The following is a 7,764-nucleotide window of genomic DNA, read 5'->3' as shown; positions in this document are numbered from 1 at the left end:
AGAGAGAGAGAGAGAGAGAGAGAGAGTGAGAGAGAGAATGCGGGGGCTGCCCCAGTCAATACTTGAGTCTAATTATTTATGAGACCTTCTAACCCTCCTCTGTGTCACGTGCCCAGACTGCCCTGGGGACTGCTGATTTATTTGGCATCACTGATGGTGAGGAAGCCAGGATGGCACTGGGAGAGCCTAGTTCACACCTCAGCTTTGCCTCCACCTGGATGTGTGACCCTAGGCAAGTCACTTTGAGTCCCCCTAGAAAGAGGAACAGACTGATCAAAGTCATATACAGAATGTCTGAGCTTGAACTCAAATCCGCGTGACCCCAAAGCCATGGAGCTTGCCAGCATGCCAGGCCACCCTCTCCCCCATGACTACATTTTTGTTGGCTTTGGGGCAGGAGAAGAGCCCCCTACTGTTTTTAGCCTCCCATTTTGCTACTCAGCATGGACAAAGGTCTGAATTGCCTGAGCTCCATTCCCACAAGGCTCTGCGTTCAGGCTGCTGTGGTTGTGACCCAGAGATGTGACCAGCTCAGTCAGGCCCTGAGCGCCCTCTACTGGGTGCCGCCCTGGGGGCGCACTGCCTCCAGACTGGTCAGCGGGTGTCCCATCCCCACCAGCAATTCGTGTGGGTTCCCCAGTGCCCCCAGGAAGCCCCCTCCCTGGCCAAGGCGCATCCATGACATTGCCCAGCCATCTCTCTTCAGGCCTGGGAGAGGCCTCTGTGGCCAAAACTGTCCTCTGGTGTCTCCCAGGCCACTGTGCATCCAGTTCCTGTTTACACCTGTATTTTTCTCTTTTTGAAGGGGGAGCAGAAAGATCAAGAAGAGCAGATATGGAAAATAGATGTTTTCGGAAAAGACTTCAAGAAAATGGGGAGGGGGGCAAAGCTGGGAGGAGGAAACATTCAGAATTTGGAGGACCCAGAGGCCTCTGGATAGAGTCAGGTTTAGGAAACTAGCTCCCCATTCCCCAGAGGGCTAAAGACCCCCCACCTTCCCAGGGAGAGACCCCTGCCAAATCACATCCAGGTGGGCATGGTGCCAGGCTCTCAGAGAGGTTGCCCACCCCCCACCGGGCACACTTCCTCCTCCCCTCCCCCAGCCCCAGCGGATGCAGCAGTTCACACTCTGTATTTATTATTGTTCTCACTCTGCGTCCCCCTCCCCTCTCCCTGGGAAGAGCTTGCAGGCTGGCAGCTTGGCAGGAACCTGCTGTCTTCTTATGGGTGCCAGCCTCGCCCCTTATCTCTGCCTGGACTCCTTGTGCCAGGGTCAGACCACTCAGGGACTTGGTGCCAGCCAAGGCCACCTTGAGTCCCTGCATCCCATGTCAGGGGTGGCCTGGCAGGCCGTGGCTTATCACCCCCACCCTCCAGGGGCTGTGCCCTGGCAAGGGTGGAGGTCAGAGTGAGACCAGCAGGCAGGGGAGAGGCAAGGGCTCTGGGGGTGGGTGGCTCCCAGGCAAAGAGAAGAATAACATGGAGCCACCTCTCCAAGCCAATTAACACAATTATCCCCATCACACTGAGGAAAAAATAGAGTCAGGGTAAGACAGCTGCTTCAAGTCCAACTGTCTGCCTGCTCCAGCTGCTCCCTCCCCAGCCCCAGCCCCAAATTCCAGGGAGACCCCCCACCTTCCCAGGGGGAGGCCCCTGATGCTCCCTGCTGCCCTCTCCTTTCAGCATCTGTAAGGGGCACTGTGATTTCTTCGGTCCATGCCCCCCCCCCACCGGCCACCTCTCCCCGGGTCCCAGACAGGAGGCTGCGGCTTGGCAGGTATCTGCTGCTTTCTGCCTTCTGAGCCAGACACAAGTCCCAGACACAGACATACTCCCATGGGGAGCCACATAGCCTCCGTTCCCTTGGGGGTCAAGAGGAGAGAAGGAGGGAGGGAGGGACGGGGGGGGGTTCCTCTACACCTTCAGCATCCTCTCTGTAAGCTTAACTGGGCTGGTCCAGCCCCCACCTTTGCAAACCCGCCCCCCCATGTTGTACCTCCCTCCTTAGCCCCTGCCAAAGCCACAGTTTCTAACACAGTGTCCTCAGGCCCCTTCCAGTCCCTCACCTCTCCCGGGCAGCTGGGGTCCAGGCACTGCCTCCTGCGGCGTCCGAGCTCTGCCTCTCTCTGGCACGTGGAACTGGCAGGCAGGGGTTGGGTCTGGAAGATGTGCTCTGTGTGTGAGAGTGTGTGTGTGTGTGTGTGTATGTGTGTGAGTGTGTGTGCAGGCGGCACCTCGGCCCCTCACTCACTCACTCACGCCTCCCAGCTGACGTCAGGAAGAGCAGGAGGGAGGGACTGGGATGGGAATTTGTACTCTCTGCTTAAAGGGACACCAGACTCTGTCGCCTCTGGGCTAGACACCACCTCCTGAGTCAGGCATTGACAGGTGAGAGGCTCAGCTGCGTCTCTCAGGGCCTTAACGCTTCTTTTTTGGGAAAGTGGCTTTTATTGCCGGGCCACGGTGTAATTTGCCTTGCCAGGTCAGGGTAGCTGCTGAGGAATGCGAGGGAGGAAGAGCTGGCGACAACAACGCTGCATTCCTGGTAATTAGAGAGCAAGTGAGGTGGTGAGTGAGTGTGTGTGTGTGTGTGTGTGTGTGTGTGTGTGGTGTGGTGTGGTGTGTGGTACACACTGAGGGTTCCCGCGGAGTTGGGTGAGGGCTGAGCCTGGGAGGATGGAGGCCAAGCCTGAGAAGGGGCTCGAGACAAGCCAGGTTCCCAGGGACTCCCAGTCATTCCTCTCCCCTCTGGACTCAGAGTGGCTCTGTCTTCCACTAGAACTGACACTGTTAAGGCCTATCTCCTCACTGGGCTCTGAGATTCTCCAGAGGGAAAAATGTGAGCAGGTCACATGCACTCATTCCTGTCTGCCACACAGTAGGCCCTTGAGATATTTCTACTGAATTGAATTGAGTTGAAGAGGACCCTACGGTAGCGATTAGCATCCTGCGTGTACACACACACACACACACACACACACACACACGTATGCACACACCCCACCACCTGGGAGGCTCTGAGCAGAGAGGACTGACAGAATCGTGGTACCTAGCTAGATAGGTCCCTGCCTGCTCCATGAGGTGGCCTGGGCTTCCACATCAGACATGCCCTGGCTTTGAAGGGGTCTGGCCCTGTCAGGCTGTGTGGCCTTAAGCCATTCCCTCTTGTATAACTCTGATCCCCTGCTGAGCACTGAGAGGGCAATATGTCCATAAGCCTAGGGCCTGACTAGGGGAGGCCTTCACAAAGGGGCTTCTCTTCCTTCTTCTTCCCGTTTCTTCTCAACTTTGGTTTGGAAAGAAGGAAGTCTTTCCTTGGTGTCTTCCAGTACTATTGAGTCAGGCTGGCATTTTCTTTTCTTTTCTTTTTTTTTTTGAGTTGGAGTCTCACTCTGTCGCCCAGACTGGAGTGCAGTGGCCGCTCCCGGCCACCGCAGCCTCGACCTGCTGGGCTCTGGCGATCCTTCCGCCTCAGTCTTCCAAGTAGCCAGAACTATAGGCGCGCGCTACCACGCCTGGCTAATTTTTGCCTGGCTAATTTTTTGATTTATTGTAGAGATGAGGTCTCGCCAAGTTACCCAGGCGGGTCTCAAACCCGCGGGTTCAGGCAATCCACTCACCTCAGCCTCCCAAAGCGCGGGATTACAGGCTGAGCCACTGAGCCCGGTCAGGCTGGCATTTTCAAAAGAAGTCTTATTAAAATAAAAAGCAGGTGGGAGTTAAAAGGGAAACAGCCAAGAAAAATAGAAATAACTAATAAAAATAGCTAAGATGTACTGAGGGCTTCCTACGTGCCAGGCAACATGCTTTGCTCTCATTTAAACCTCACAAAAATTCAATAATTTATTTTTGTCATTCCTATTTTACTGGTGAGAAAATCGGAGCTCAGATGGGAGGAGGGATTTACTGTGTTCTTTCAGCTGGTTAGAGGAATATTTGAACCCAGAGCTATCTAAAGCTACCACATATCCCTGCCTTTCCAGAACATTCCAGAACAATAATGCTGCCCTGTTGTTACCTGAAGCCCAGAGTTCTATCTTCTTCCATCCCTAGTTTGAGGACTCTACCCAGAGGAAACTTCCTCCCCCTTTAAAATTTCATCTTCCTTTTTTTTTTTTGAGTTGGTATCTCACTCCGACTGGAGTGCAGTGGCCGCTCCCGGCCACCGCAGCCTTGACCCGCTGGGCTCCGGTGATCCTTCCACCTCAGCCTTCCAAGTAGCCACAACTACAGGCACACGCTACCACGTCAGGCTAATTTTTGATTTATTGTAGAGATGAGGTCTCGCCAAGTTGCCCGGACGGGTCTTGAACCCGCGGGCTCAGGCAATCCACTCACCTCGGCCTCCCAAAGCACTGGGATTACAGGCTGAGCCACCAAGCCCGGCCTCATCTTCCTTTTTGCCTTCTTACCCTAATAGTTTTCAAAGTACCCTCCAAAGCATCACCTACCTTGCTTCTTATAACAAGTCTGTGAGCTTCAGCTGGATAAGAAAACAGGCTCAGAAATTGTGGGACTTTGCTGAGTCACACAGCTCAGGAATGATGGAATGAGAGAGCAGAGACCCCAGGCCCCGTCTCTGGACCCATGTTTTTCAAACACTAACCTACCCTTCCAGGAGAAGGTCTGGGGCCATGGTGGACACCTGCGATTTTCCCTGCCCACTGTTTACTCTCCCATCTGCTGAGAACTGCCTGCCTGTTTCGCCTGGAGAATCACCTCTCCCCTTTCTCAGTCCAGAACCAGTGGCGGGACTTGGGGTGGGATGTTGAAGCCCAGGCCGGCTCTCCTCCTAGTGGCCCCTGAGTTGGTAGAGCCATTGGTGAGTGAGGGGTGGACTATAGGCCAATGGGTCAGCCAAGGGGGAGTGGCTGGCAGGACTTTTCTGAGCTCCAGGTGACAAGAGGAGCCAGCCTTGCCAGAAGTGTAGCATGGCAGAGGGAAGAGGTGCGCGTGTTCAGAAGGCCCTCGGGTGGGCCTGTGCTTGGTGTGGCCAAGGAACAGGACGGAGGCAGTATCGGAGGGACGGTTTGAGAGAAGGGAGCCAAGGATATGAGATGGGAAGGCTGGAAGGCAGGGCCCTGGAGGTCAACCCTGAGGAAGCTGAGGTCTGGCCGCAGTGACTGAAGTCAAGTCAAGGGCGGAGGCCCTGACCCTTCCCTCATGTCCAAACCCCGTTCCCTGGGGTCCCTCCGGATGGGCTGGTGAACATGTCTCAGGCTGACAGGCAGCCAGAGAGCGGTGAATGAAGGAGGCTGGGCTGTGATTTGAAGCAGTGTTACGATGATTCCCAACACGGGCAACAAGAGGGCACAGCTGTTCATTCAGGAAAAGAGCAGCCTGCGGCACCACCCACCCACCAGCAGCTGAGTAACAAAGAAATCGTCTGCTTGAAACCAGGGGCTCCACCGTGGAGGCTATTTTTATGAAAAGCTGAGAATTCAAAAGCTCCTCTCCTCGAAAGCCTCCTTCGCCTTGGAGAAGCTGAAGAGGTGGGTTAGAGCCAAGCAGCTCCTGTACCCTATTGATTCCACCCAAATTATGATTCCCACTCCTGTTATCAACTGTCAGCCCTCCCACGGAGCCCTTTAAGTTACATAGGCCACTAAGGTTTCGGTGCCATTTGACAGCTGATAAGGAAGCTCAGGCACAGAGAGGTCAAGAAACTTGCCCAGTGTCACACAGCTGATGATGGAGCTAGTCTTGAAGCACAGGCGCTCTGGCTTAATTACACTCTTCTTTCTGTCATGCCACACTGCCTTTAAAAGTTCTTTTCAAGGTCGGGTGTGGTGGCTCACGCCTATAATTCCAGCACTTTGAGAGGCCAAGGTGAAGCCGCGGTGGCTCAACCTGTAATCCCAGCACTTTGGGAGGCTGAGGTGAGTGGATTGCCTGAGCCCGCGGGCTCGAGACCCACCTGGACAACTTGGTGAGACCTCATCTCTACAATAAAACCAAAAATTAGCTGGGCGTCGTAGTGCACGCCTGTAGTTCCAGCTACTTGGAAGGCTGAGGTGGGAGGATCGCCGGAGCCCAGCAGGTCGAGGCTGTGGTGGCCAGGAACGGCCATGGCACTCCAGTCTGGGTGACAGAGTGAGACTCCAACTCAAAAAAAAAAAAGAGAAGCCAAGGTGAGAGGATTATCTGAGCCCACAGGTTCAAGACCAACTTGGGCAACTTGGTGAGACTTCATCTCTACAATAAAAAAATTCGCAAGGCATGGTGCACTTGCCTGTGGTTCCAGCATTCTTGGAATGCTGAGGTGGAAGGATCTCCTGAGCCTGGCAAGTTGAGGCCCTGGTGGCCGTGAGCATGCCACTGTACTACAGCCTGGTGACAGAGTGAGACTCCAACTCAAAAAATAAAAAGGAGCCGGGCTCGGTGGCTCAGCCTATAATCCTGTGCCTTTGGGAGGCTGAGGTGAGTGGATTGCCTGAGCCTGCGGGTTCGGGACCCACCTGGGCAGCGAGACCTCATCTCCACAATAAATCAAAAAATCAGCCGGGCGTGGTAGCGCATGCCTGTAATTCCGGCTACTTGGAAGGCTGAGGTGGAAGGATCGCCAGAGCCCAACAGGTCGAGGTTGCAGTGGCCTGGAGCGGCCACTGCACTCCAGTCTGGGTGACAGAGTGAGACTCCAACTTAAATAAATAAATAAAAAGAAAATAATAAAATAAATAAAAGTCTTTCCCAGTCCCCTGGGCATGCATCTCCTCTGTAGTGGAACTCATCTGCAGCCTATACTAACATTTTTTGCTTCATCAGAGTGGTCCTTTCTTCCTCTCCCCTTTTCTTCCAGTCGCCTCCTCCAAGCTGACTACCTCCTTCTGCCAGAGAAGATGTTTTTCTGCAGGTCTCACCCCACAATTTGCTCTATCATTCGCACATGCAGCAAAGTATTTACTGACCACATACTATGTACTCGATGGCCTGGGCTCTGGGAATATGGCAGTGAACAAAATAGATATGTTCCTTGAGTTCATGAAGATCATGGCTCATCTAGAGAGACACAGATGATACAAAATACACAAACAAATAAATGTATAATCATAAATTATGAAAAACAAGCAGGGTGAGACGATGGAGACGAGGAGGGGAGGAGTCTACCTGCTGGCATGGCAGGCTGAGGAAGGGCCTCTCCCAGAAGAGGCCCTGTAAGCTGAGCCCGAAGGGTGAGAAGAAGTCGCCTTGTAATTTTGTTTTGAGTCAGAGTCTCATTCTGTCACCCAGGCTGGAGTGCGGTGGCACCCTCACGGCCACTGCAGCCTCGACCTGCTGGGCTCAGGTGATCCTTCTGCCTCAGCCTTCCGAGTACCTGGAACCACAGGCATTCACCACCATTCCCGGGTAAGTCACCTTGTAAAAAGCAGGGGAGGCTGGGCTCGGTGGCTCAACCTGTAATCCCAACACTTTGGGAGGCTGAGGCGGGTGGATTGCCTGAGCCTGTGGGTTCCAGACCAGCCCAAGCAATTTAGCAAGACCCCATCTCTATAATTAAAAAAAACAAAAAAAAACAGGGAAGAGTATCTCCTGAAGAGGGAACAGTGCATGTTCAAGCCATTTAAGGTTCCAGCAGGTGTGACCAGAACAGGAAGTAGAGGAAGGCCAGGGGTCACACTGTGTAGGACTTGGAGCGAGACGTCTGCTCCTCTTCTAAAATGAGAGGGGCAGCCGGGCTTGGTGGCTCAGCCTGTAATCCCGCACCTTTGGGAGGCTGAGGTGAGTGGATTGCCTGAGCCCGCGGGTTCAAGACCCGCCTGGGCA

At 54.0% G+C, this 7,764-nt stretch overlaps 1 protein-coding gene across 2 annotated transcripts in view; it reads right to left on the bottom strand.

Moving 5' to 3' along the window:
• Positions 1 to 2,274, bottom strand: part of CSDC2 (cold shock domain containing C2) — a 15,464-nt gene extending 13,190 nt beyond the window's left edge. For both annotated transcript variants that reach the window (XR_002481379.1, XM_008048442.2), the window contains exon 1: positions 2,067 to 2,274. The gene's annotated coding sequence lies outside the window, so the exon portion shown is untranslated. The remainder of the gene's footprint in view (positions 1 to 2,066) is intronic.
• Between the last annotated feature and the right edge of the window lie 5,490 nt (positions 2,275 to 7,764).

This window comes from Carlito syrichta, unplaced genomic scaffold (assembly GCF_000164805.1).
Source record: "Carlito syrichta isolate Samal-C Ts95f unplaced genomic scaffold, Tarsius_syrichta-2.0.1 Scaffold123485, whole genome shotgun sequence".
NCBI classification, from domain to species: Eukaryota; Metazoa; Chordata; class Mammalia; order Primates; family Tarsiidae; genus Carlito; species Carlito syrichta.
Note: the sequence above shows the minus strand (reverse complement) of the source record. Positions and strands in the feature narration are given on the sequence as shown.